This window comes from Chiloscyllium plagiosum, chromosome 4, assembly GCF_004010195.1.
Source record: "Chiloscyllium plagiosum isolate BGI_BamShark_2017 chromosome 4, ASM401019v2, whole genome shotgun sequence".
Taxonomy (NCBI): Eukaryota; Metazoa; Chordata; class Chondrichthyes; order Orectolobiformes; family Hemiscylliidae; genus Chiloscyllium; species Chiloscyllium plagiosum.
In genome coordinates, this window is record NC_057713.1 from 33,258,334 (window position 1) to 33,286,097 (window position 27,764).

General features: G+C 41.4%; 1 long non-coding RNA gene across 1 annotated transcript in view; it reads left to right on the plus strand.

Annotated features, from left to right (window-relative positions):
* The window catches only part of LOC122548930, an 80,452-nt gene extending 58,190 nt beyond the window's left edge, over window positions 1-22,262 (plus strand). Inside the window, exons 3-4 of the long non-coding RNA XR_006311370.1 lie at window positions 14,752-14,870; window positions 21,878-22,262. This is a non-coding gene — a long non-coding RNA (uncharacterized LOC122548930). The remainder of the gene's footprint in view (window positions 1-14,751; window positions 14,871-21,877) is intronic.
* The last annotated feature ends 5,502 nt before the right edge of the window (window positions 22,263-27,764 follow it).

Here is a 27,764-nt window from a genome sequence, read left to right on the forward strand (position 1 = left end):
TCTCTCTCACACCCCAGCCACCTCAGTCTGCCTGCTCCCTTTCTCTCACCCCGGCCACCCCAGTCTGCCTGCTCCTCTCTCTCACACCCCAGCCACCTCAGTCGGCCTGCTCCCTTTCTCTTGCCCCAGCCACCTCAGTCTGCCTGCTCCCTTCCTCTTGCCCCAGCCATCTCAGTCTGCCTGCCCTCTCTCTCATCCCAGCCACAAGACCTGCCTGTTCTTGCTGCAATGGCTGCCAACAATGTCGGGGTCCTCTCTTACCATGGACTTGCATTTCACAGAAAGTAAGTAGATTAGACTATGAGAAAAGTAGTGAATGAAAAGGAGAAAAAGTGAATGAAATAAAAGTAAAGTGGACAGAGCAGACGAGCTGCATGTGACCAGGAGCTTGCTGTGTTGTGCTGCTACTCCGCCACCATCTTGAGTGTTGGATCTGCACTCATGACTTAAATGTACAATGACTGCAGAATTCTGAAAAGCAAAGGGATTTAGCTGTTCTGGAGTATAAGTCACAAATGTTACTATGTAGGCATAGTATGTAATCAAGAAGGTTAATGGGATTCTTCCTTTAGTAGAAGGGAACTGAACCTAAATTTAAGGATGCATTTGTTATATCGAACACTGCTGAGACCATATCTTGAATACTGTCTCTAGTTTTGGTCTCCCTATTTAAGGATGGGTATAAATGCATTGAAAGTGGTTAAGAGGAGGTTTTCTAGACAGTTCTGATTGTTCTGAGGAAGGGTCACTGGACTTGAAACATTAACTCAGCTTTCTTTCCACAGATGCTTCCAGACCTGCTGACTTTCTCTAAGCAATTTCTGTTTTTGCTTCAGATTTCCATCATCCTCAGTTTTTTTGTTTTTTTGTCTCAGTTCTTTGTTTTATTTGACTGGACTGATAGGAAACTACATTAGTAGTAGGCTGTGATGGATTGCAGAACATTACATAAGGGGATGACAGTGGAAAGGCATTCAACATGCGCTTGAGTGAACTAGAATAAATGTTCATTCCTGTCAGCTGCAAAAGTGAAATGGGAAAGGCGGCCAAACTATGGCTATCGAGGAAAATTAGAGATAACATTGGGTCCAGGGAAGAGGCATACAAATTGGGTTTCCTTCTGACCATAGGTTCAACAGACTGGGCTTTCTTCCAGCTGAGTTTAGAAGAGAGACTTGAATGAAGTGGATTTGGCCCTGAATAGTCTTGACAAGATGTAACTTTCTTCTTGATGGGCAGTCCAGAACTAGAGGGCACTGTTTTAAAATTGGGTTTGCTCATTCCAGACAGAAATGAGAAGAATGATTTTTTTTTCCATCTCAGAGGATTATGTGACTTTGGAACTCTCTGTCTCAGAAAGTGATGGAAATGAGGTCATTGAATATTTTTAAGACAGAGAGAGAGAGAGAGAGAGACAGGGAGCTGTGAAATCAATGGTTATCATTGAAGAATGAAAGTATGGAATTTGAAGCACAGTTGAGCCATGATCTTACACAATGGGCTGAAGCATCTACTTCTGCTCCTGTTTCACATGTTCGTATGTGTGGTTGTATTTAGCTCTTCCAGTCTGAACTGTAGCTCATTCAGACCAAAGTTTGTCTTTATTCATGAATGGAATGTATGCATGGCTTAATCTCCATCCTGAAGGGTGGTGCTGAGCAATCTCCTTTCACCTACTGTTTAGGGACAACGACACTGGCGTTTAGAAGGGAGTTCCAGGTTTCCGACCCAGTGGAAGTAAAGGAGCAGCCACATGGTGCCAAGACAGCATGGTGTGAGGATTGATAGATATTTTTGAGGGTGGTCATGTCTCCAACGTTTTGTTGCAGTTGAAGATGTTCAAGCCTAGGACATTATCCTCTGACAGTGATGTCCTGAGGCTGAAGTGATTAATCTTCAAAAGTCATCTGACAAGTAGTCCAACCTTGGAGGCAGACCATCCACTACAGACGGAATAGGAATCGATGTAAAGAATAACTTGACCACAGAGTGAAGTTGAAAGAAATATGTAAAGACCTGTAGTTTATGATCCAAAATTTGTAACATAAGATTATCTATTTAGTTTGCCTCATTAGTTGCTTGAAGCACCTCATAAACAACTCTTTTGTGTTTAGCATATTTCATCGCCTTTCAGATTCCTAGTCAAGGTTATTATTTGCATTTACTGTATTAGCTCTGATTAGTATTAGTGGAAGTCTGGAATCATGTAGCTTATTTACTGTCTCTGTCTAAAGAAGTGGCAGGATCGTTGAGAAGCAAATTAAAAGGATTTAATGTAATAATAACATGAAGGAGAAAAGAAGAAACACTTTTTCACACAGAAGGTGGTGTGTATATGGAATGAGCTGCCAGAAGAAGAGGTAGAGGCGGATATAATTGCCACGTTTAAAAGACACTTGGACAGGTACATGGATTGGAAAGTTTTAGAAGGATATGGACTAAACACAAGCAAAAGGGACTAGTTCAGTTGAGGAAATCTAGTTGGCACGGATGAGTTGGGCCAAAGGGCCTGTTTCTGTGCAATATGACTCTGAATCTGTCTCTACCTTGCCAATTGTTAGCCATTTAACCTGCAGATGCAACAATAAATTAACATTTCCCATCTCATTTCATATATCAAAAAATATTCTTTAATCCAAGGGATCAACTTTTGATAAAGTTAATTTGTAGAACTTTTGTAGAACTTCCTCCAAGTTGATAGGATTGCTTTTGGCCAAGAATGCTTCATTATTTTTACTATGATGCATCCACAATGCTTTGATAATAATGGGTGTGCATCACTGTTCCCCTGTTCCTATCAGTCATTGACTTTTCTGCATCTGTCCAGCTGTCAGTACACTGTGACCTGAAGATATCATGTTGATTTATGAGGTTGTCAAGTAAACAGGAAACCAATGGATGTTTGGGTCGGCATCATTTGGCAAAACAAAATGCCTTCCTATATTGCCACTTCGTAGATGTGCTTTTTGCATAGCAGAAGGTGATCTAAGTATACCAAATCTGTAGATTTGTTCAACTGCAAAGCAAAGTTCATTAATTGAGTTGGGACATCATTGACCATGTAATTCTTTTTTTAAGATTAGATTACTTACATTGTGGAAACAGGCCCTTCGGCCCAACAAGTCCACACCGACCCTCCGAAGAGCAACCCACCCAGACTCATTCCCCTACATTTACCCCTTCACCTAACACTACGGGCAATTTAGCATGGCCAATTCACCTAACCTGCACATTTTTGGACTATGGGAGGAAGCTGGAGCACCCGGACGAAACCCACGCAGACACGGGGAGAATGTGCAAACTCCACACAGACAGTCGCCTGAGGCGGGAATTGAACCCGGGTCTCTGGCGCTGTGAGGTAGCAGTGCTAACCACTGTGCCACCATGCCATCCGTTAATTGTGACGCCATGTTATTTTTTAATAACGACAATACACATGAATAAACATCCACCAAATAACTTTTGGATTTTTTTTAAGAAGAGGGTTTAGTTATTCTGCTATGACACAAGATTTTCGTGACTTTAATACTCAGTGGACCGAAAAGAACAGCATGCATTGGCTGGCAATCGAACCTGGGCCTCTTGCATGGCAGGTGAAACTGAAACGTTGTTTCCTGCTCCTCGGATGCTGCCTGACTTGCTGTGCTTTTCCAGCACCATACCTTTCGACTTGATCACTCAGTGGTTCATCCAAATGAATCCCAGGTCAATGTATCTTTTTTGTTACATGAATGTCACTTTTGTCATGACTATGTAATTATGATATAATGTATTCTGTTTAAAAAGCTAATCTATCTCTGCAATGTACACAGAATCTCATAAAATGGCTCCCAGAAAAGTCGCATGACTACACCAATGGACCTAGCTGGTACTGAAATCAAACTGTACAATTTCAAGGAAAAAAAATCACAAGAGACCCTTTTGAAACTCAATAAACATTTCCATGAGTAAACAGACTCCCTGACAATGGTTCCCCTGGAGCTATAGCTATTTATATGTCACTACAACTTGTCAATGAGAACCATCCAAAATAATTGTTGAGATAGGTAAAAGTTAATTACCTCAACTAAAAGACAATGGGCAGTCTGTTTGTTATGCACATTGATCAATGGAGCCTGGATGCATAAAATAATAAAATGAGAGAGAGATTTTGAGCAACTGTTGAAATTGCTTGACACTCTTATGTGGTTATCAAATTTTTCTTCTATGATTTCCCAGCCCGCATCCCATGCATTTTAGCTTGAGGCTTTTGGTCTGGGCAATCTGTCAATTTCTGATAGGTGGCCACCTGAGTATTTTAGCAGACAAGTGTTGACTGACTGTTGTGCTTGCTTATCTCATTGGTGTCCTGTCTGTGCAAGCTTCACTGCGGCATAAGGGTGAATTAATAGTGCCAGCTAAGAGACCCATCACTGGACACAATTCCGATATACCAACTGAGGAATTCTTGCATTTTGGTCATTCATCTCATTTTGGTCTGTAGGAACATTATAGAGTTTAAATTGTCTGATGACAGTGATTGTTTTGATATGAGCAATTAGATGCATAATGCTTTGGAACTATACTGAGAGCTATGATGAAGTTATACAGGACAGATTTTAAAATTTTACATTCTTCTAACATTCTTAATGTGACAGGAGCATGATTCAGGGTTTCGTCCTTGGAAGGTCATCTTTGATATGAAAGATGAATGGATGGAAGAGTATTTTTAACAGTGACAAAAGAAGCACATTGTTCTAATTTGCATTTACATTTGACTAAGCTCTCTACTGCTCAGTTCTAAAACTTACACTTCTCCAAAATGCAATTATTGTTCCTCACAATCTGGCAGTCCAATAAAAAAAGAGTCGAAACTACTGTTAAGCAGTTTCTGTGTGAATATTTCACACAGTTCCACTTCTCAATAATTCAATGAAACAATTTCTACTTCATTAAAATATCAGCAGAGCAGAAAATGTATTATTTGCATGTTAAATGTTCAGATTATTACATCGGGAACTAAAGACTCAACCCTTAATGATGAGCAAAATTGTAGCCATCAAAACAGTAACACTGACAACCTAACAACTTTGTGCATTCCATTCGATTGTTAGAGAAAATGTGTTCTTTTGGGTCTAAATTTCCTTTAACGAGCTACTCATTAAATAAAGTATAGAACACAAAAGTTTTTAAAAAACAGCGACAGCCAGTACTTTTAAATAGAGAAATAGACTATTGACAGGTAATATCATTGATATTTGAGTTACTATGATTATCCCAAGGAGCCAGTGACTGCTTTTTATTCAAAAATACAAAAATTTTTAAATTGTAGATTTCTCTCTACAGGTTAGGTTCACAATAATTCCATTACTTTATCTGTGGCCAATATAATATTCTAGTCCACCTTTTGATGGGAATGGTATAGTGGGCTATTGATTTCATGGCTGAAGATGAGCCAGATTGTATTTACTGATACTGCTTTGTCTGCAGGTGCAGTCTAAAAATACTCAGCTTCGTTGACTTGAAATAGGCAGCCCTGCAGCTATTTATATCAGTGGTACTCAATGAGCTGACGACAGGAGTATGCTTTACTCAGTTAAAGCTGCCTGCCCTCTTACATTTGAGAAACCAGTGGAAATTAGCATTGAGTTTTAAGTTTTGGAGAAGGTTACATTGAGTTTCCTTTGTGTGGACTTGTTGGGCCGAAGGGCCTGTTTCCACACTGTAAGTAATCTAATCTAATCTAATCTAATTCTCTACTCCACTTTCCGATCGACTTTGCATAAAAGTCGACTGTAACCTTATAGGCGAAAGTGAGGACTGCAGGTGCTGGAGATCAGAGTTGAGAGATTGGTACTGGAAAAGCACAGCCGGTCAGACAGCATCCGAGGAGCAGGAAAATTGACATTTCGGGCAAAGTTCCTTCATCAGGAATGAGCTGGGAGCCTCGGGGGTTGGAGGGGTTTGGGGCTGGGGGGAAGGTAGCTGAGAGTGCAATAGGTGGATGGAGGTGGGGTAAAGATGATAGGTCAGAGGAAAGGATGGAGCTGATTGCTGGGATGGAAGATGGACAGATGGGATGCGTCATGCGGATGGTGCTGAGCTGGAAGGTAGGAACTGGGGTAAGGTGGGGGGAGGGGAAATGAGGAAACTGGTGAAATCCATGGGGTTGGAATGTCCTGAAGCGGAGCATGAGGCATTCTTCCTCCCTCTGCCCTTGAAACACATCCTGCACCTTAGCCCTCAAACACCACCCCTCCAACTGCAACAAGAACAGAACCCCCGGTTCTCACTTTTCACCCCACCAACCTCATATACATTGCATCATCCATCGCCATTTATGCCACCTACAAATGGACCCCATCACCAGAGGTATAGTTCCTTCCCAACCCCTGTCCACTTTCCATAAAGATTGTTCCCTCTGTGTCTACCTTGCCAGGTCCACGCCCCCTAACAACCCACCTTCTCCTACCGGCACCTTCTCCTGCCACCGCAGGAATGGCCAAACCTGCGCCCACACCTGCCCCCTCACCTCTGTCCAAGGCCCCAAAGGAGCCTTCCACATCCATCTAAATTTCACCTGCACTTTCACACATGTCATTTACTGTATCCGTTGCTCCCAATGTGGTCCCCTTTACATTGGGGAGATTGGATACCTTCTCGCAGAGCACTTTAGAGAACATCTCCGGGACACCTGCATCAATCAAACCCATCGACCCGTGGCCAAACATTTCAACTCCCCCTCGTACTCTGCTGAGGACATGCAGGTCCTGAGCCTCCTCCATCGCCGCTCCCTTACCACTCAATGCCTAGAGGAAGAACACCTCGTCTTCCACCTTGGGACCCTCCAACCGCATGGCATCAATGTGGGATTTCGCCAGTTTACTCATTTCCCCTCCCCCCACCTTACCCCAGTTCCAACCTTCCAGCTCAGCACCATTTTCATGACCCGTCCCATCTGTCCATCTTCCTTCCCACCTATCTGCTCCACTCTCCTCTTCAACTTGTCACCCTTACCCCCACCTCTATCCACCTATCATACTCTCAGCTACCTTCCCGCCAGCCCAACAACTCACACACCCCCATTTATCTCTCCAACCCCGAGGCTCCCAGCCTTATTCCTGATGAAGGACTTTTGCCTGAAACATAGATTTTTCTGCTCCTCAGATGCTGCCTAACCGGCTGTGCTTTTCCAGCACCACACTCTTGGCTCTAATGTAATCTTGTCTGTAATGAACACTCTTCAATTTGGGTAGAGAGCATTGACAAGAATACTTGAGCATTGAATGAGTATTGTGGTCATATTTGTTCCAAGGTTACTTATATAGACTTTCCATTAGTGGTCAGTAGACAATATTTAGAAGCAACAGAAATGATTGATTGCCCATAAGTGCAGAAGCTAGGGAATGATGTGGAATGTGCTGATGGCCAGTGGTTTATAATAAGACAGTTTTAAGAGCATTTAAGAACAATTTGGACCATTGTGCCTGCTCTGCCATTCAATGAGATCGTGACTGATCTGATAATCCTCAACATCACTTTCTTGCCTTTTCCTAAGATCTCTTGACCCCCTTAAGTATCAAAAATCTGTCAATCACAGCATTGAACATTCTTAACAACAGCCTCTACAGTCATTAGATGTAAAAAAAAATCCACAGAAATATCAGCATCTTAAATGGGGGACCCTTTACTCTGAGTTTTTGCTGTCTTGCCCCAAAACAAAGGGAAACAATTTCAGCATTTACCCTAACAAATCTAAAAGGTTTCAATATGGCTTCCTCTCATCCAGTGAGTACAGGCTCAATTCACTCAACCTCTTCTCACAAGAAAATTCCTCCATGCCTTGGATAAGCCGAATGAACCTTATTTAGAATCCCTCCAACACCAGGATATCTTTCTTTAGATAAAACTTCACAGAATTCTAGGTGGAGTCAAAATTAATACCTTGTATGGTTTTAACAAGACTTCCTAATTTTTCTGCACCATTCTTCTTGAAATAAAGCCAAATATTCTAATTGCCTTCCCTAGTATGCTGAACTTCGATGCTGGCTTTTTGTGACTCATGCAAAAGGACCTCAAATCTACAGTCTTCACCTATTTAAATAATATTTACCTCTTCTATTGTTCCTGTCAAAGCGCATCATCTCATATAATATTCCATTTGCCAAGTTCTTGCTTACTCACTTAATCTGGGAGAAAGTGAGGACTGCAGATGCTGGAGATCAGAGCTGAAAAATGTGTTGCTGGAAAAGCGCAACAGGTCAGGCAGCATCCAAGGAGCAGGAGAATCGACGTTTCGGGCATAAGCCCTTCTTCAGGAATGAGGAGGGTGTGCCAAGCAGGCTAAGCTTCCTCCAGGCGTCGTGTTGCCATGGTCTGGCGATGGAGGAGGCCAAGGACCTGCATATCCTTGGCAGAGTGGGTGGGGCAGTTAAAGTGTTCAGCCACAGGGCGGTTGGGTTGGTTGGTGCGGGTGTCCCAGAGGTGTTCTCTGAAACGTTCCACAAGTAGGCAGCCTGTCTACCTCTGTACACTTTTGTGCCATCCTCATTACTTGCTTTCCCACAAATCTTTGTAACATCTGCAATCTTGATCATAGTACATTAAATTCCCTCTTCCAAGTCATTAACATATATTGTAAATAATTGAGGCTCCAGAATTGAATCTTTGGTAATCCACTAGTTATAATTTGCCATCCTGAGAATGCCTCCTTATGCCAAATCACTGTCTTCTATTAGTTAGCCAATTCTCTATCCATGCTAACATATTACCTCCAACACCATGGGCTATTATCTTATTAAAAAATTATTATGTATGGCATCTTATTGAGTGTCCTTTGGAAATCCAAATGTATCATGCCCACAGGTTCCCCTTTCCCAACCCTGCCTGTTACCTCCTTAAAGAATTCTAATAAATCTGTTGGGCATGATTTCCCCTTCATGAAGCCACACTGATTCTGCTTGATTATACTATCTATTTCAAAATGCTTTACTATTACATACTTAATAATAGAGTCTAACATCTTCCAAATGACAATATTAAGCTAACTGACCTGTTTTGTGTAACCATCCCTTTTTTTGAGTAGGAAGGTCACATTGGCTGCTTTCTAATCCTCTGGGACCTTTCCAGAAATAAAGATTCTTGGAAGATTGCTACCTGTTCATCCATTGTTTCTGTAGCTGCTTCCTTTGATAAGCTAAGATGCAAGCTATGAGATTCATGGGATTTATTGGCCTCTAGCCCCATTAAATACTCTAGGACTTCTTCTCGAATGATAGATTTTTTTATAGATATTTTATTGAAAAAGAAGATTTTTAAGATTTTTTACAAAATTACAAAAATAATACAAACTAGTATATTCCACTTTACAATATAATAACACACCAATATGAGAATGTTTTAAAAAACTAACTACTAATCTATTCTACAAACAACCAAACCATAAAATAAGGTATCATACATTACTAACAATAAACAAATAGGTGAATAAATAACTAAATACATACACAAAATGAGATTCATATCAAGCCACAACAAAACCTGTATTTATACAGGATTCCTCCTCCCAGGGGCCCCCGAACCAGCCAGAACCATTACCACGGCTAAACAAAGGTCCTGGACAATATGGCCGAAATATCTGTGTCAGCATAGTTCAAAAAGAGCTGCCATGTTCTATAAAATAATTCTGTTTTTTGGTGCACCATATTTGTAAGGAAGTCAAGGGGGACATATTCCATGACTATCCTGTACCAGTTTGAAAGTCCCGGGGGACCTTCGGATACCCAAATCACTAAAATATTTTTCATCGCACAAGAGGAAAGGATAGTGAATAATTTCCTCCCGTATACATCCAAAGAGGGGAAAATTGGGGAGCCCAAGAGTAGGGACACTGGGTCCAATCCAATCACCATACCCAAAATCTTTGTCAAGGCATTCGCTACTCTGTCCCAATACCTGCAGATCTTATGGCATGTCCACAGACAATGCGTGAGAGTACCAACTTCGATTTTGCATTTAGAACACATCGGAGATGCTCCTGCCTTGAACTTTTCAAGTCGATCGGTTGCCATGTGAGCCCTGTGAAATATCTTCAATTGAGTAGCCTGAGTTCTGTTACAGATAGAGATCTTGCTGGCATTTTCCCAGATGTCCTCCCACATTTCTAAGGAGATTTCCAATCCTAATTCTTGATTCCAGGTTTTATATAACCATTCCATGTCCTTCAACATCTTATTACATAGTAAGTTGTAGAGAGTACTGACTGAGGGCAGACCCATCAGCCGAAGCACTCTCCTTTCCCTATTCGATTTATAAGGGTTGATTATCAATGTGGTCTTCTTTTGTATAAAGTCTCATATTTGAAAATACAAAAAGAGGTCCCTGCTGGGCAGCCCAAACATCTGGTGTAATTGCTCAAAGGACATCATGACCTCCTCATTGAGCAAGTCTCCTAAACAGGGGATACCTCTGGACTCCCAGATTTTGAATATAGCATTGGTCAGCCCTGGCTGAATCCTAATGTTCCCATTATAGGGGCATAAGGGGAGGTTTTTTTGCAGGTTACCCTCATCTTGTCACATTATCCTCTAGGCTTTGATTGTATTTAATACAATAGAGTTTTTACAATAATCCATAATAACTCTCATCTTGTCCATAAATAGTAAATTGATGAGGGGACATTTTGCTTGGGAAGCCTCAATATCTAACCAGATTGATTGTGAGTCAGAAGAAACCCAATCAGTTACATAAGATAATAGGGAGCTCAATTGGTACCTCCTGAAATCCGGAAAGTCCAGCCCTCCTCTTACTTTTGGAAGCTGCAGCTTTTCTAATTTGATAAGGGGCTGTCTATGATTCCAAATAAAGGAGCCGAGCCAACCATAAAGCTTACACAATGCCTGTCTCGGCAGCCTCAAAGGGAGCATTCTCATAGGGTATAAAAGACGAGGTAAAATATTCATCTTAACTAAGGCAAGTCTACCTAACCAAGATATAGGGAGATCTTCTCAGCGTTGACGGTCCTGTCTTATTTTCTCTAATATGTGTGTATAATTGGCTTTATATAACTGACCAAATGTCGGAGTAATGAAAATACCTAAGTACAGAAAACCTTCTAGTGACCACTGAAATGGAAAACAGGATCTGTCCGGAAAATTGAATATACTGGCAAGGCCTCTCAATGGCATGGCCTCCGATTTCACAAAATTGATTTTGTAGCCTGAGAACATACCAAATAAATTGACCACTTGAATTAGGCAGGGCACAGATGTCAAAGGATTACTTAAGAAAAGAAGGACATCATCTGAATAGAGAGTAATTTTGTGTTTGCCCGATTCAACTTTCGGAGCCGTTATGTTAGGGTCAGTTTGTATAGCTTCCGCCAGCGGCTCAATCACCAGTGTAAATAATAATAGTGAGGGAGGACATCCCTGATGACAGCCTCTGTCGACACTAAAGCCATCCGAACTTAAGCCGTTGGTGATCACTGCTGCTTTGGAACCATTATATAATACTGAAACCCATTTAGCAAAGAGCTCTCCAATGCCGAACCGTTCCAGCGTATAAAAAAGATATGGCCATTCTACCCAATCGAATGCCTTCTCTGCATCAAGGATCAACTAAACTCAGTATCACTCCTTACTGGCAAGCTTGTGCCATATTTAAGACTCTTCTAATGTTATTAGTTGATCTGCGACCCTTTATAAACCCCGTCTGGTCCTCTTTTATAATGAATAGTAAGACCCTCTCCAGGCTTAATGGTAACATTTTTGAGACAATTTTAAAATCCACATCTAACAGGGATATGGGTCTGTATAAGAAGCAGTCTTCTGGGGTCTTTCCCTTCTTAAGAATGAGAGAGATATTTGCTTCTCTCAGCGAAGGCGGGAGGCAGCCCTGGCTATGTGAATAGTTATACATATTTATAAGTGGCTGGCCAGTTCCCCTACAAATTGTTTATAAAACTCAGCCTGGAATCTGTCTGGTCCAGTCGCTTTGCCACTCTGAAGCTGCCTCACCGCTTCCTGTACTTCATGGGTTGTCAGGGGGGCATTCAAGAATGACACCTGCTCTGAGGTTAGGCCCGGGAGGGCCAGTTTTTTAAAGAAAGACTCCATCTTCCTCGTTCTGTCCTCACAGTCCTGTGACTTATACAATTCAAAATAGTATATTCTAAAGGCTGCATTGATCTTTTTACAATTACAAGTCAGGGTACCAGTACTCTCTCTAATAGATGTAATGGCTTGGGGAGCCTTTTAATTTCTGGCAATATGCGCTAGATACCTGCCAGACTTATCACCGTATTCGAATAGTCTTTGCTTCATGAATAATATCTCCTTCTTTGCTGTTTGAGTAAGTGTGGTATTCAAGATTGCCCTAAGGGCTGTGATCTGCTGTAGTTTAGTAATGAATGGCCTATCAGTATACGCTGTCTCACCTGCCTTTAGGTGAGCCTCGAGCAGACGCTGTTGCTCTCCCTTTTGTTTTTTCTGGGTCGCAGAATATGAGATGACCAGGCCTCGCGCATATGCCTTTGCAGTCTCCCACATCGTCGAAGGGTTACTGGCCATGTCTGCGTTGATATCCCAGAAGTTTTTAAATTCCTGTGAAAAATATTTTACGAACTTGCTATCCTTCAATAAAAAAATGGGTCCATACACTAATGTCGGGGACCTATCCCATCATCACTAATCTTAACCTCCGTATATACTGCAGTATGGTCAGAAATAGTTATATTACCCATTTTACCCGGACAATATCGAGTTCAAGAGGGTCAAGGGGACAAAAAAACATATCGATTCTGGTATGGCACTTGTGTGGGCTAGAATAGAAAATAAAGTCTCTACCCTCGGGATGGAGACACCCCCACACATCTACCAGCCCCAAATCCCTATTCAGATCTGCCAGCTGCCTAGACCTCAAAAACATGCCCTCAGATCTCCTAGGTATCCTGTTCCTCTCTGGGTCAATAATACAATTAAAATCTCCCCCTATAATTGTATGGTGGACCCCAAGAGCCATCAACTTAGAGAACGCTTCTGTTACAAATTCAAAAGGGTGTGCCGGAGGGCAATAAAGATTCAAAATCCCATCTTCCTCTCTATATATTAGGGCTTTAATCAATATATACTGCCCAGACTCATCTTTTATCTGGCTTAGCATTTGGAAGGGAAGAATCTTCCGAATAAGAATGGCTACTCCCCTACTTTTTGAGCTGAAAGAGGAAAAGAACACTTGGCCAAACCCACCCTGTTGCAGCTTTGAGTGCTCCTTATCAAGTAGATGTGTCTTCTGTAAGAGAGCTACATCAATCCTTTCTTTTTTAAGATGTGATAATATCTTTTTCCTTTTGATTGGAAAGCGGCTCCCCTTGACATTCCAGGTGCACCACCTAAATGAATGGCTAGCCATGATCATCCAGGCAAGCCCGAGACCCCCCAGAAGGAAGAACCCCACCCAAAAAACATTGAATACAGTCCAAAAAGCAATTCACATTTTAAAAAACTCCTTAAAACAGTTAAATCAAAACAACTAAGAACTACTCCTAAATAAAAATAACATAAATTTAAAGGAGGATTTTCCCCCTTGCTCACAGGGGGTGCTACTACCTTCCAATAACCCCACCATAATGTCTCCTAGCTAGAGCTCTTGCCTCAGCACAGGCATTACAAAATAAAATAAATCAATTCCAGTATCTTATAAAACAGAAATTAAAAGTGCATGACCCACCCACCCCCCTACACTATCACCTAGATATACTTAACAAAACAGCACAAGATAAAAATACAAAAGATTACAAAATTACAAGGAGAAAGTGAGGACTGCAGATGCTGGAGATCAGAGCTGAAAATGTGTCGCTGGAAAAGCGCAGCAGGTCAGGCAGCATCCAAGGAACAGGAGAATCAACGTTTCGGGCATGAGCCCTTCTTCAGGAATCATTCCTGAAGAAGGGCTTATGCCCGAAACATCGATTCTCCTGTTCCTTTGATGCTGCCTGACCTGCTGTGCTTTTCCAGCAACACATTTTTAAGTCCCCATTATTATTTATCCAGCCCCATTGCTTAAGGAGCCTATGTTCACTTTGGCCTCTTTCTTCCTTCTTTTATATTTAAGGAAGCTCTGAGTATACACACTATGTACTGGTTTACCCTCAAAGTTTATTGTTTTGTTGGTTTGAAATCTTTCCCAATCTTCTGAATTACAACTAATCTTTACCACATTGTACGTTTTATTTTTCCAATTTGATACTATCCTTACCCTCCTTGGCTAACCTTGGAATTTGATTATCCCCTTTATAGAACCCTGCTTGCTCACAGAGATAGATCTTTGTTGTGAGTCACCAATAAGTTTCTTGAACGTTTACCAATGTTCATCAACCATCTTTCTACTGGACTAGTGAGGAGCACAGTCATTGTTGAGAGAGACTTTGCCTCAGCAAGACAGAGGCCGAGATGGTATACCTGGAAATTTGAATCAACTTGGGAATTCTAAGCAATGGGAGAACGGGTGCTTTAAGTAAGGCTTACTGTAAGAACTAAAGTCTCCAGTAAAAAAAGGAGAATGGGAGAGGATAAAGATGTAAATCAAAAGGACTACCTGCACTGGTACCAGTTACAGAATGAAGTCATGAATGACAACATGATGTGAATGCAGAGAAAGCAGCTGATTGATGAATAGGACTAGTGAGTGTTTCCGGTCTGTAAAGTGATGGTAAAGTCTTCAGTTTGTGTTTAGTTTACTGGTCTATTTTTCTCTCCTTTTCTTAAACATAAGTTGGAAACCCAAAGCTTCATCAACCCTTCAATTCCAAAGAGGATAGGTTCGATACAGTGTGAAACCTCCAAACTATCTGACTGTGTGAGGCCAGAGACTTGCAACGAAATGGAGTTATGGTAAATATAATTACATGCATAGAAGTGTAAATGTTAACTGTGGGGGTTATGTTGTATCAGATAATGGTTCCCCAGGGCTCAGATTGGATACTGCATTAAACTCCACCTGATCTGATGATATTGTAAGAACCTGGGTGGGGAAGTGGCAAAACAGTTTAGGATCATACAGAACTAAGACCTGGCTATTAATCCAGAGATCCAGCTAATATTCTGATGACCTGGGTTTGAATCATACCACAGCAAATGGTGGAATTTGAATTCAATAACCATTTGGAATTAAGAATCTAATAATGACCAGGAATCCCTGGCCAGTTGTTGTGAAATCTCATCTGGTTCACTAATATCCTTCAGAGAAGGAAACTGTAATTAACTGTTATCATTACCTGGTTTGGTTTTCATATGACTCCAGACCCACAGCAATGTGGTTAACTGCCCTCTGGGAATTTGGGATGAACAATAGGGAATAAATACAAAAACATATATGTCCAGTATTTCCTATAAAGGCCAGAATTTGGTGGTCACTTGTGGGTTTTCTTGTAGACAGTGGAGGTGAGGGCATGAAATCCTATGGGTGCCTCCTGTTGCCTATTCATCCATTCCTAACCTGACCATGACATGATCGGCAGTTGGCAAGGTCTTTGGCAGCCTGCATGCCCTTATGCCAATTAAGGCAAATTAGTAGCCACTTATGCACTACATCCCACCTGACTGCGATTTTTGAGCTGTAGGAGCAGGTCAGCAATGATTGGGAATCTGGTGGATAAGGCCACTAGAGCTTTAGCTGGGAAAGGATGGGTGCATTACAGGTTGCTTTTTCCAATAAGTAGCCCATTTCTCCGGCCTGCCTGCCTTCTGCCTGTCTCCTTCCTTCCAGGCCATTACACCTTGAGTCCCAATCCTTTCAGTTCCTCCTCTCCTGGCCCTGCCAGGAGCCTCATCCCACAGCTTAACGATCACCAGGCTCCTGGCTATCTCCTGGACTGGATGGCATCCCAGCATTTCTCCTGATGCCCAGATTGGCTGGCATCTCTTAGGGTAGGGCTTCTTCCCCAGTTGAGAGTGGATGACCACCGTCCATAAAGTCTTGCACAGACTGATCCTTGCTCCCCCATGACCACTTCCCTTCAAAGCTTCCATAATATTGGAAGCTGATCTTTCACCCTTATGCCCTCTGGTGCAATGTTTCAGATCACTGCTTTAGACCATCTCTGGTTCACTTATTTGCTGTTCAATGCCCACCTCTTGATGGGAATAAAGGAAAGAACTTGCATCTGTATGATGCATTAAATTACCTCCGTGATAGCCCAAAGCATTTCCATTTGCAAAGTGCAGTCAGTTTTGTGGCAGCCAACTTGTGCACAATAAAAACTCCACAATAGTAAATGAGTGAATGAAGAGATGAAAGAAAAACAATAATGCGGGAAGTGCTTGGCAGCTCAGGCATCAAATTCTGGACAGGGAAATAAATGTAAGTTGGTGGAGTGTTGAGGGATGGTCGGGGTGGTGGGGGGACGTTAAAATTTATCAGTTGTTGGGAGATATATAGTGAAGAAAATTAGAAATGTTGTACTGTACAAGAATTATAAGTTGTTGCTGCTCCCTATGCTTTTCCTGAAGGCAACGTCAGCAGCAACATGGCAATTGTAGTTGCTGATGAGACAATTGTAGAATCCCTCCAGTGTGGATGTAGGCCATTTGGCCCATTGAATCCACACCAGCCCTCCAAAGAGCAACCCACCCAAACGGAACCCTCTACCCTATCCCTGTAACCCTGCATTTCCCATGGCTAATCCACCTAGCCTGCTCATCTCTGGACACTACAGTGCAATTTAACATGGCCAATCTACCTAACCTGCATGTCTTTAAACTGTGTGAGGAAACCGGAGCACCCAGAAGAAACCCAAGCAGACACGGAGAAAATGTACAAACTCCACACAGGCTGTCCCCCAAGGATGGAATTGAACCTAGGTTCGTGATACTGTGAGGTAGCAGTGCTAACCACTGAGCTGCCAGGCTGCCCAATGAACAGGCATTTTTCAAGGGCAATGGAATTTTACCTCCAGCATACAGAGTTCCCACTGCCCCCATAGTATCTGCAGCTTATTCACTCATACAGCTTAACATTACATTGCATGAGTGAGGTAGGGGTTAAGGTTTGGGACTGCCATGAAATTAATATGATATCTGCATTTTTAAGATGTAAACAAATAAACCTGAGGTCATCAGCACACAGAGGCTTGCAATTCAATGATAATCTCCCAGAGACTGATGTCATTGTGCCAGCTATGAAGAAGCGGCTATTATTACTGCCAACTGTTTTGATTCTCTAATTTATCCTACCCTTTGTCCATTCATCTCGGCAGCAATCTTCACTGGATACACAATGGTGGCTGCTGGCCAGTCTTACACACATGAACACCGAATTACCCACTGTCTTCTCCACCTGCCCTAACTGGATAGCAATACCAATGTAGGCTTCTTAATAGCCTCATCCTGGAAGATTACATAGACAATCCCAGTCAGGTTGAGGATAACTGGAAAATAGTCCCGCTGTCCAGAAAAAGGCATCTTAGCTACGAAATTTCAATCCAACGCTTTGGTTCAATGACCTTTAGTGAGAGGTCTGATTTGATCAAAGGTCTTCAACCTGAAGTATTAACTGACTTCATCTCTTCACAAATGCTGCCTGAACTGCTGAGAGTATTCAAAATTTTGCTTTTATTTTAGATTTCCAGCATTTGCCATAGTTTATTTTTCAAAGAGCAGATTATCTGTTTTAATAGAGATACGTTGGATGGGAGAGTAGGACTATGTCAACTGTTGGAGTGGGATTTGCTATGTGAAGGAGAGATTGGCCATTCTATTCTGATGGTAATCAACATGAACCCTCCACCTATAAAAGTATCAAGGCTGTTACCAAAGCCATTTGTGCCAGATCACACCAATTCATCTCATTTCTCTGTGACAAAGTCAATGTTGCAACACGAGCTGTTGGCTTCAGCAGCATCACTGGCTTCTGCCTGGACCTCAGCCCTTAACTCCATTGTGGATCTTCTAACAGCACATAGACTACAGTGGTTCAAGAAGGCAGTTCACCACTGCCTTCTCAAAGGCTACTAAGGATGGGCAATAAATGCCAGCCCATCCAGCAAGTCCCACATCACGTGAATGAATATAAAAATAAAATAGAAAGGAAAGAGTCCGAGATCATAATGAAGCTGCTTTCATTAAAAGAAAAGGATTCCATATCATTAATGAGAAAGTTATTTATGATCATTCTTAGAAGTCAGGTTCCTTTCAGCTGCCTATGTCCTTGAGAACTTTTATGTTCCTGCTGTATTTGAGGGGTCAGATTCCTTACAGGATGGAAGACAATGGCTACTTTCTGCAACCATGACTGATGGCTCCATTTCATAACACCCTGTCTGAGGCCAAACATAGATACAATCCAGTCCATGCTTTAACCAGGATCATGTTGGAGAAGATGATTGGCCTGCTGAAGATGTGTTTCTGATGCTTCATTTGGTCCCAAGCAGGGGGCTTATGGAATAATTCAGGCAGAATGTGTCTCATCATCCTAGCATGCTGTGCTCTGCATGACTAGAGAGTCAGAGGATGTGATTGAGGCTGACAAGCTGGGAGAGTGGGAGTAGTCTTCTGAGGTGGAAGATGAGGATATTGAACCATCAGTGGCATTCATATAAATTGTAAGTAATTGAAGACCCAATGGCACACCATTCATTATAATTTTGCAACCTGCAACATTCCCATTCTACCGATCTGTTTCCTGTAAACTAATCTTCTATCTGTGTCAAAATGTTTTCTCTCCACCATGAGTTTTTATTTTCTGCAATAACCTTTAATGTGGCATGGTATCAAGTGGCATCTGGAAATCTAAGTATATTATATCTACAGGCTCCCCTTTATCTACACCACATGCTACTTCTTGAAAACAAATCCAGTGGATTGGTTAAACACAACTTCCCTTTCAGACACATTCTTTGCTTTTTTTGTATAGACTGTCCAATCTTCTGACCTACCTTCTGTCTTTGCTTTCTATCTACATTTGACACTGTGCTAGCTAACCTCAGCTAATTGTTCTGTCCCTTGGATCTTTTCTCATTTGTTGAACTGCATGTGTTGTCTGTAATCGGAAATGTCTGCAGTTGCATCTCTGTTGGATTTTTCCATTAACCTAGTTTTGCCAATTCACTTTAGCCAGATCGTCTTTCATGCCCTCATATCTACCTTCATTTAAGTTTTAAAACGATCCACTTCTCTTTCCCTCAAAAGTCAATTACTAGGGGTCGCAAAATTAAAGTGATTTATAAAAGGATTAGACAGGATACAAGGAAATTATTTTTCACCCAGAAGGTGGTAAGTGTCCACAATCCCTTTAGGATTTAGGATCTCGGAGGTCTGCACGGCAGATAAAACATCCGAGGGACCATTGGTGACTGTCTGAATTTCACTGCTCAGTTTTGTGGTTGAGACAAAAATCTTCAATTCATTTGAAAAGAACCTGGATTTATAATTGAAGCACTGTAACCCACATAGTTGGTGCTGAATTATAATGGATGGCTAATTTATTCAGCTGACACAGGCATAATGGGCAACTGACCTCTTTCTGTGTAATAATTTTCCTTTAGTTCCATACTTCCATGAGTCGTGTCTTCGTTAGTGAATCACATGTTTACTACTGTATTTGAGCATGAACCCTGAATATATGGTTAGAGCTGACATTTAAATAGGTTCTTCTCATTTTAAGGCCTTGTGATCAACCTGAGTTTATCAAATGTTAATAATGTGAGCAGAAATTTTAATTGGGTTTGAATCTGATAAATATAACACTGAGTTACGAATTCGAAATTGGCCTCATGCACTAAGTAAGGAGAGAATCAGATGAAAGAAAATTTCAATGTAAATAATAACAAAGTAACCTAATCTGAAAACAAGCCGTTCTAAAGACAGGAATATTAAAGGCATTATATCCATTATTTGCTCTTGAGGAAGTATTTTGTGACATTGGATGAATGGTAGATTTTTCTGAATGTTATTTTATCTTCCATTGTATCAATCAGAAAAGACTCCAGCTAGAATAATAATCCATCCTCATGGCTACACAGCTCAACCCCAACAGTCAATATCCCTTTATGTTCCATAATGTCCCATGCATCAAGTATCTCAGTTTATACTAATCCACAAAATAACTGACCACTATTCCCAGTCAGAACCTGATACAATTCCTTTTTGAAAGGGGTAACCTTGTGGATATTACTTCCACTTTTCATAGTGTCTACTCTGTGATGAGTGAAATCCTTTACAACTCTACTTGAGGCTTGATCACTTTAACTCCTGTGTACATAAATCCTATAGACTGATTTACATAAGTGCATTACCTTTTTAATTGCAATGCATTGCCTTAAAGTACAGCTTACATTTGGACATTTTCACCTGTCAATAATTGAGCTAAACCTACTATTTGAAGCTGATAATAATAGAATACAGATAAACGAGATTAATATTCTTAATGTGGTTCGCTTTGAAGCTTCTCACTCTCTACAAGGGGAGTGTTTTAAGAGTGTACTTGTGCAATGTTAGCTATTGCTCATTGACACCTGACACTTACTAATCTTGCAGATATACTGAAGGCAATGAACAGAGGTCAACACTGTACTACATAAGCAAAGTTTGAATTTCTTTTTTGCGACCTGTGTTGCTAAAAAGTAGAACATTTTTCAAAGTTGATGTGCTTTAATACTTTAACAATGCTGCATCCATATCAAAGACATAAAACTTCCAGTTCGGAGGATGGATAGGCCATTCAGCCCCTGGGGAATTTTCGACCTTTTAATAAGATGATAGCTGATCAGACTGAGGCCTCAACTCCACTTCCTTGCCTTACCACAATAATCTTTGACTTTCTTGTTACTTCATCTAACCTTTGCCTTAAAAATATTCAACAACCCTTCCTCTGCCACTCTTCAGGGAAAAGAGTTGCACAGACTCATATCCCTTTAGGAGAAAATATTTCTCCTGATATTCATCTTAATTGGGAGACTCCTTATTTTTAATCTGTGTCTCCTGGTTTGAGTCCATCCTACATTCTTTCAGCGTACATCCTGTCAACCTGTCTCAGTATCTCATATGTTTCACATCTCATTCTTCTAAACTTCAGTGGCTACAGGCCTGACCTTGTCTCATTGGACAGACCTGTCACCTCAATCAAGTGAACCTTCTTTGAAGTGAATGGGCACCTATAAGCTCAGTATGACAGATTCTGATTTGACGACAGAGGTGTGTTGACCCACCATGGTACATTACTGTAAACATCTAAAACAAGCCATGTAAACATTGAAACCACTCATTGTAATATCTAAGTTGCTGTCCTACATGTGCTTTAGGATCCTTCTGAGAAATTGTCCAGCTCTATCACCACATGAAGACTCACAAAGTAAGTCATAGCACTAATGGACAGCAAGAATGTGCTAATTCCTAGTTGGACAGATTGGTTTTTGTGGTCTGCATGAAGCTCCAACCTATGTTGTAGTCAGATTCTTCATGGTCTAAGTCATTGGGCGGCACGGTGGCACAGTGGTTAGCACTGCTGCCTCACAGCGCCAGAGACCTGGGTTCAATTCCCACCTCAGGCAACTGTCTGTGTGGAGTTTGCACACTCTCCCTGTGTCTGCATGGGTTTCCTCTGGGTGCTCCGGTTTTCTCCCACAGTCCAAAAATGTGCAGGTTAGGTGAATTGGCCATGCTAAATTGCCCGTAGTGTTAGGTGTAGGGGAATGGGTCTGGGTGGGGGTGGTTTGGTGTGGACTTGTTGGGTCAAAGGGCCAGTTTCCACACTGTAATTAATCTAATCTAAAAAATTGCCTTCAAACTCATTGGCAACTATCCATAAGAGCCAGCATTTCTTGCCAGATGCTCATCAGCTTTCTTTAGTAGCCTCTGACCTTGAAGTCAATATTTATGCTCATTGGTAAATGATTTTCTTTCAGGGTGCTGATTCCTGTGGTGACCCAAGACCCTGTCCTAGCCTCTGCCTGTGTGCAGAATAATTCATTATGCTGAGACTCCTCTCTCAGATTACTGTCTGAAATAGATTTGATGCCAGTCTATCAGCTGCCTCTTGTTTAGTTTAAAATTGCATTCTCAGGAAAAGTGGTCTCTTTTTCTTAAGCTAGCACAGGGACTTAATACTGTCAGTGTTGTATGTTTACCTTATCTTTAAGAGAGTTCCCATTTAAGAATCTGCGTGCTGTATGTATAAAATGTTATGACTCTACCTGGCAGTTAGTCTGCTGTGGTTCTGAAAACTGCACACGAAATTACATACACACGGAAATTAGTTGGTTTGCTATAATATCTGCCTCATTACTTGAAATGTTGTGGTTCTGTTTGCCGAGCTGGGAATTTGTGTTGCAGACATTTCGTCCCCTGTCCAGGTGACATCCTCAGTACTTGGGAACCTCCGGCATTTATAGTGGCCTGTCCCTGCCGCTTCCGGTTGTCAGTTTCAGCTGTCCGCTGCAGTGGTCGGTATATTGGGTCCAGGTCAATGTGTTTGTTGATAGAATCTGTAGATGAGTGCCATGCCTCTAGGAATTCCCTGGCTGTTCTTTGTTTGGCTTGTCCGATAATAGTAGTGTTGTCCCAGTCAAACTCATGTTGCTTGTCATCTGCGTGTGTGGCTACTACGGATAGCTGGTCATGTCGTTTTGTGGCTAGTTGGTGTTCATGGATACGGATCGTTAGCTGTCTTCCTGTTTGTCCTATGTAGTGTTTTGTGCAGTCCTTGCATGGGATTTTGTACACTATGTTGGTTTTGCTCATGCTGGGTATCGGGTCCTTTGAGGAGAAAGTGAGGTCTGCAGATGCTGGAGATCAGAGATGGAAATGTGTTGCTGGAAAAGCGCAGCAGGTCTGGCAGCATCTAGGGAACAGGAGAATCGACGTTTCGGAAGGGCTAATGCCCGAAACGTCGATTCTCCTGTTCCCTAGATGCTGCCAGACCTGCTGCGCTTTTCCAGCAACACATTTCCATATCAGGTCCTTTGTCCTGGTGAGTTGTTGTCTGAGAGTGGCTGTTGGTTTGTGTGCTGTTATGAGTCCTAGTGGTCATAGTAGTCTGGCTGTCAGTTCAGAAATGTTCTTGATGTATAGTAACGTGGCTATCCTTTGGGTTGTGGCTTGTCCTCATTCAGTTGTCTTTCCCTTAGGCCTCTGTTGATGAAATTGCGGGGGTATCCATTTTTGGCAAATACATTGTAGGGGTGTTCTTCTTCCTCTTTTTTTTTGGAACTGGAACTGGAGCTGGAACTGACAGCCGGAAGCGGCAGAGACAAAGCACTATAAATGCCGGAGGAAACAACACAGAAGCGCTTCACAGGAGGCTCCCAAGCACTGAGGATGTCACCTAGACAGGGTATGAAACGTCTGCAACACAGATTTCCAGCTCGGTGAATAGAACCACAACAACGAGCACCCGAGCTACGAATCTTCTCACAAACTTGAAATGTGTTTCATTGTTTCAAGTAAATTAAACCCTTGAGTTAATCAGTCCTTGGCAAACCATTTATTATTAGACCATGATTATTAACATGACATGTTGTACAATAATGGAAAATATCATGCTGATAAGGTCAATCATTCTTCAACAGTCAGCAAGCATGTTAAACTACAGGTGGAACACGTGGTCAACAGTCTGAAATTGTGCTACAATGTATGAGACAATTTTTGATATTTTTGTTTGTTACAGCAATGTAAGATGTTGAAAGGGAAGAATCATTAGCATTTTGTGTGAAGCGTGGCCAGAGTGAGTGGAGGGACAGTTTTGACTTGTCATAGAATCCCAACAGTGTGGAAGCAGGCCATTCAGCCCATCAGGTCCACACTGACCCTCCGAGGAGCATCCCAACCAGACCCACTCCTGCTATCCAGTCCCTGTAGCACTGTATTTTCCATGGCTCATGAGAATGTGTAGAATGAGTTACAAGTAAAACGCCAATAAAAAGATGAAGAAACCTTGCAGCACTGACACTCACCACACCATGAATCCAGCTCCCTGATGGCAGTACATTATTTTCTCGGTGAAAGGTGAGCCTAGTCTCCTCTGGTCATGGCATGTATTGTGATATTGTTCTGGAAATAAAGTGGGAGCTTATGGGATTACAGGGGTAATGACATGTGCCCCATTGTAGGGTATCAAGTCCACTGCTTCTTTTGGTATATATTAATGATCTGAGAGTAAAGGGATATTTTCAAAAATTTACTGATGACATAATAGTCAACACTGTAGTTACTAATGAAGATAGTAACAGACTTTAGGAGGACAAGTGCAGACAGGTGAAATAGGCCAACACATGACAAGTGGAATTTAATATGGAGAAGTTTAAAGTAATACATTTTTATGTTTGAAAAGTAAGGAATTGCAATATAAGTTAATCTATGACTCTTTTAAAAGGAGAGCAAGTTTGGAGTTTGTACACCCAAATCTTTGAATTTGGCAGGAAAGACTATAAGAACATCTCTGAAGAAGAGTCAAACCAGACTTGAAACATTAACTCTTTTTCTCTCTCCACAGATGAGGCTAAGTTTCCCCAGCATTCTCTGCATTTGTCCAAGATTTATCTAGTTTTACTTTTACCATCCTGGTAGTAACATAATCCACTGATAATGGAGCTGTTAATTAATCATACAGTAATCATTCTTTATCAATTAGTTACAACAAAACCAGATTTGACACTATAAAAGTGCTCCCAGTGATGGAGAAATGCCTTCAGCAGTTAAAATGCAATAGCACCATCTTGTGAACTAAAAGGGCCTTAGTTGTAAAACACAGTAATCCAGAACCTTTACTTTCAAAGATTCCTAACTGCTATCAGGCTATGGAATAGATGGACAGGAACATAGTTATCTCAATGCTCTGTACCTCTAACAATGTTGCATGTTGAGTTTTGCCCTGGACAGTTAACATATGTATGAGATCTATCACTCTTAAGGAGTCGAACTCTCAATGTTTCAACTGACAGTGTCAACAGTATAGTCAAAATGAAATGAACATTAAAGCCTGGAACCAGGTCTTAAATCTGATTGGTACCAATTGGATTAAAACCTTCTTTTCCTGTCTAGTGTGTCGGAAGTGTGTGAGATGACTAAAACTTCAACCTACTGATATTGTGCAATTTGGCCAGACTGTTTATTGAGTCATAGAGTCATAGAGATGTACAGCACGGAAACAGATCTTTGGTCCAACTCGTCCATGCCAACCAGATATCCCAACATAATCTAGTCCCACAAGTCAGCACCCTGCCCATTTCTCTCCAAATACTTCCTATTCATATATCCATCCAAAGGCCTTTTAAATATTACAATTGCACCAGCCTCCACTACTTCTTCTGGCAGCTCATTCTATGCATGTACCATCCTCTGTGTGAAAAAGTTGCCTCTTAGGTCTCTTTTATATCTTTCCCCTCTCACTCTAAACCTATGCCCTCTATTTCTGGACTCCTCCACCCCAGGGAAATCTGGTTTTGTCTATTTATCCTATTCATGCCTCTCATGATTTTATAAAACTCTATAAGGGAAAAGGGAGATGGTGGTAGCAGTGGCAATATCATTGGATTAGTAATCTAGAATGATAAGTTAATGACTGTGAAATTTAAATTCAATAAAAATCTGGAATAAAAATCTAGCATAATGATGACCATGTCAAATTTGTAAAAACCCATCTGACTCATTAATGCTCTTTAAGGAAGGAAATCAGCTACCCTTAACTGGAATGGTTTACATGTAACTCCAGATTACAGCAATATGGTTGTCCCTTAACTTGCAATGTTTGCTGATCTCATTAGTGATGCTATATCCCATGAATTAATTCTTAAAAATCTTTTGATTTCATGCAGATGTCATCTTTCAATTGGAATGTTATTAAGTTTGTGGCTGAACCAAAATTGCTTCCAGTACAGGTCTAGTAGGATCAAAGCCCTCATCCAGACATCTGACCCATCTAGCTTCAGATTCCATTCCTCACTCTGAGTGTTGTTTAATCTTAATACTGCAGTGGTGTTTTCCTCTATGTAAACCAATAGTTTGCACCATTGTTAATCAGTTCAGTGTTTAATCATCACCTAGTGTGGTTGTGCATGGAAGTCTCTGCTATATTTGCAGCAGAAGAACACATTGTGCAAGATTCACTGGATTCTAATTCTTCTGATACCTCTTTGTCAGCTGATCTTTTTGTCTATCCTCACCTCCTCCAATGCCCTTCTAAACAGTCAGCATCCAGATATCATGCCACTAGCAACTTGTCTCCTAGTTGTCAGTACTAATATCCATAATCTTCATATCTTATTTGCAGGTGAACTGGCAGCTAGTTCCCTGTACAGAACATCTTTGGTCATGTGGTCAGCATCCACCAATGGACATAACCACACCTGCACAGATATCATTCACAAAGCAGTGAGTAGGTGCTGACAGAATTAATATATCTCAGAATCTCTGAGTTCATGACCCTGCCAGGACAAGAGATGCTGGGGATGCATCTGAGACAATGAACCGAGAGAAACTGTTTGGCCTGTTCTCCTGCTTAGCACATGTTGTCCAGGCTTCCACACTGTTGAGGAGTGTGCAGAGGATGCAGTCTCAGTAGATTTGTAGTTTGGTGTTCTCAGTCAGGTTGCTGTTGGTCCTGTCTCTCTGATTCCACTTGGACAAAATAACTACGGCTTTTGTGATGCATTGATTTCAGCACTGAAACTATTAACAACCTCCAGCATCACAATGTGGAATGTTGATAGATTTGATTTGATTTATTATTGTCACATGTACCGAGATACAGTGAAAAGTATTGTTTTTGTGCTATCCTGACAAATCATATCTTACATAAGTACTTCCGGATAATAGAACAGAATGCTGGATATAATGTTTCAGCTGCAGGGAAGGTGCAAAGAAAGATTAATTCTAATTTGAGAGGTCCATTCATAAGGTTAATAACTGTGGAGAAGAATTGGTACTTGAAACTATTGGTACGAGTTTTCAAAATTCTGTATCTTCTGCGCAATGGAACAGCGTGACAAAGGAGGGGAGGGGAATATGTGTCTGGTGGCGGCTTCCCACTGGAGGCATGTTTCTTTTCTGAAAAAAATGTCAATTATGCAAAGCTCATGGTCGTGGTTAAGCTCAAAAAGTCTTTGACCATTCTTAATAACCTTTCCAAAGCCATGATATGCAAAGAATGAGGGCTGTGTTTCTAACCCACAATCACTTTTGTATTCTAATGCCCCAGTACGCAGGAGTGTTCTGTCTTGGGAATTCAGTTGGATCAGTATCAAGCTCCACTTTCGCTACTGTTGTGGATCCAGCATTGGAACTCTCGCCAGTTCTATTTTGAATACCCCCACATTATTCGGACATAGATTTCCCCAAAAGTAACTGTTTCCAGTTCCTACTTTGGTCAGATTCTGCCTTATTTTAATAAAATCTGACTTCCCCAATCCAAAACTCTGGACAGAGCACCTTTTTGCTTTTCCATGCAAAGTAAAAATGAACTTTGATGTGGTCGGCTTTACTAAAATACTCTCCCTTCTGCTGCCTCAAACACCTATCTGGCTTAATTTCCCAGAATTAGGTCCAGCTGTCCCTTAATGCTCATAGCATCCCAGCCCTGCCTTTTGTGCATTGCCCTGTCAGCCAAAGCTATCTGGTTTAAATTACAACTATATTGCCTTACTATTTAGTGCAGATACGGCCAGGGGTTAAGTTTCCCGAGCAATTGAGGTGACAGCGCGGAAGGGGTGAAGGGTTCATGGTATTGAACTGTGGGCAAGTATGAATGGGAAAAATGTTGCATGCATTAGCAAGAACATGAGCCTTGCTGGGGAGTAG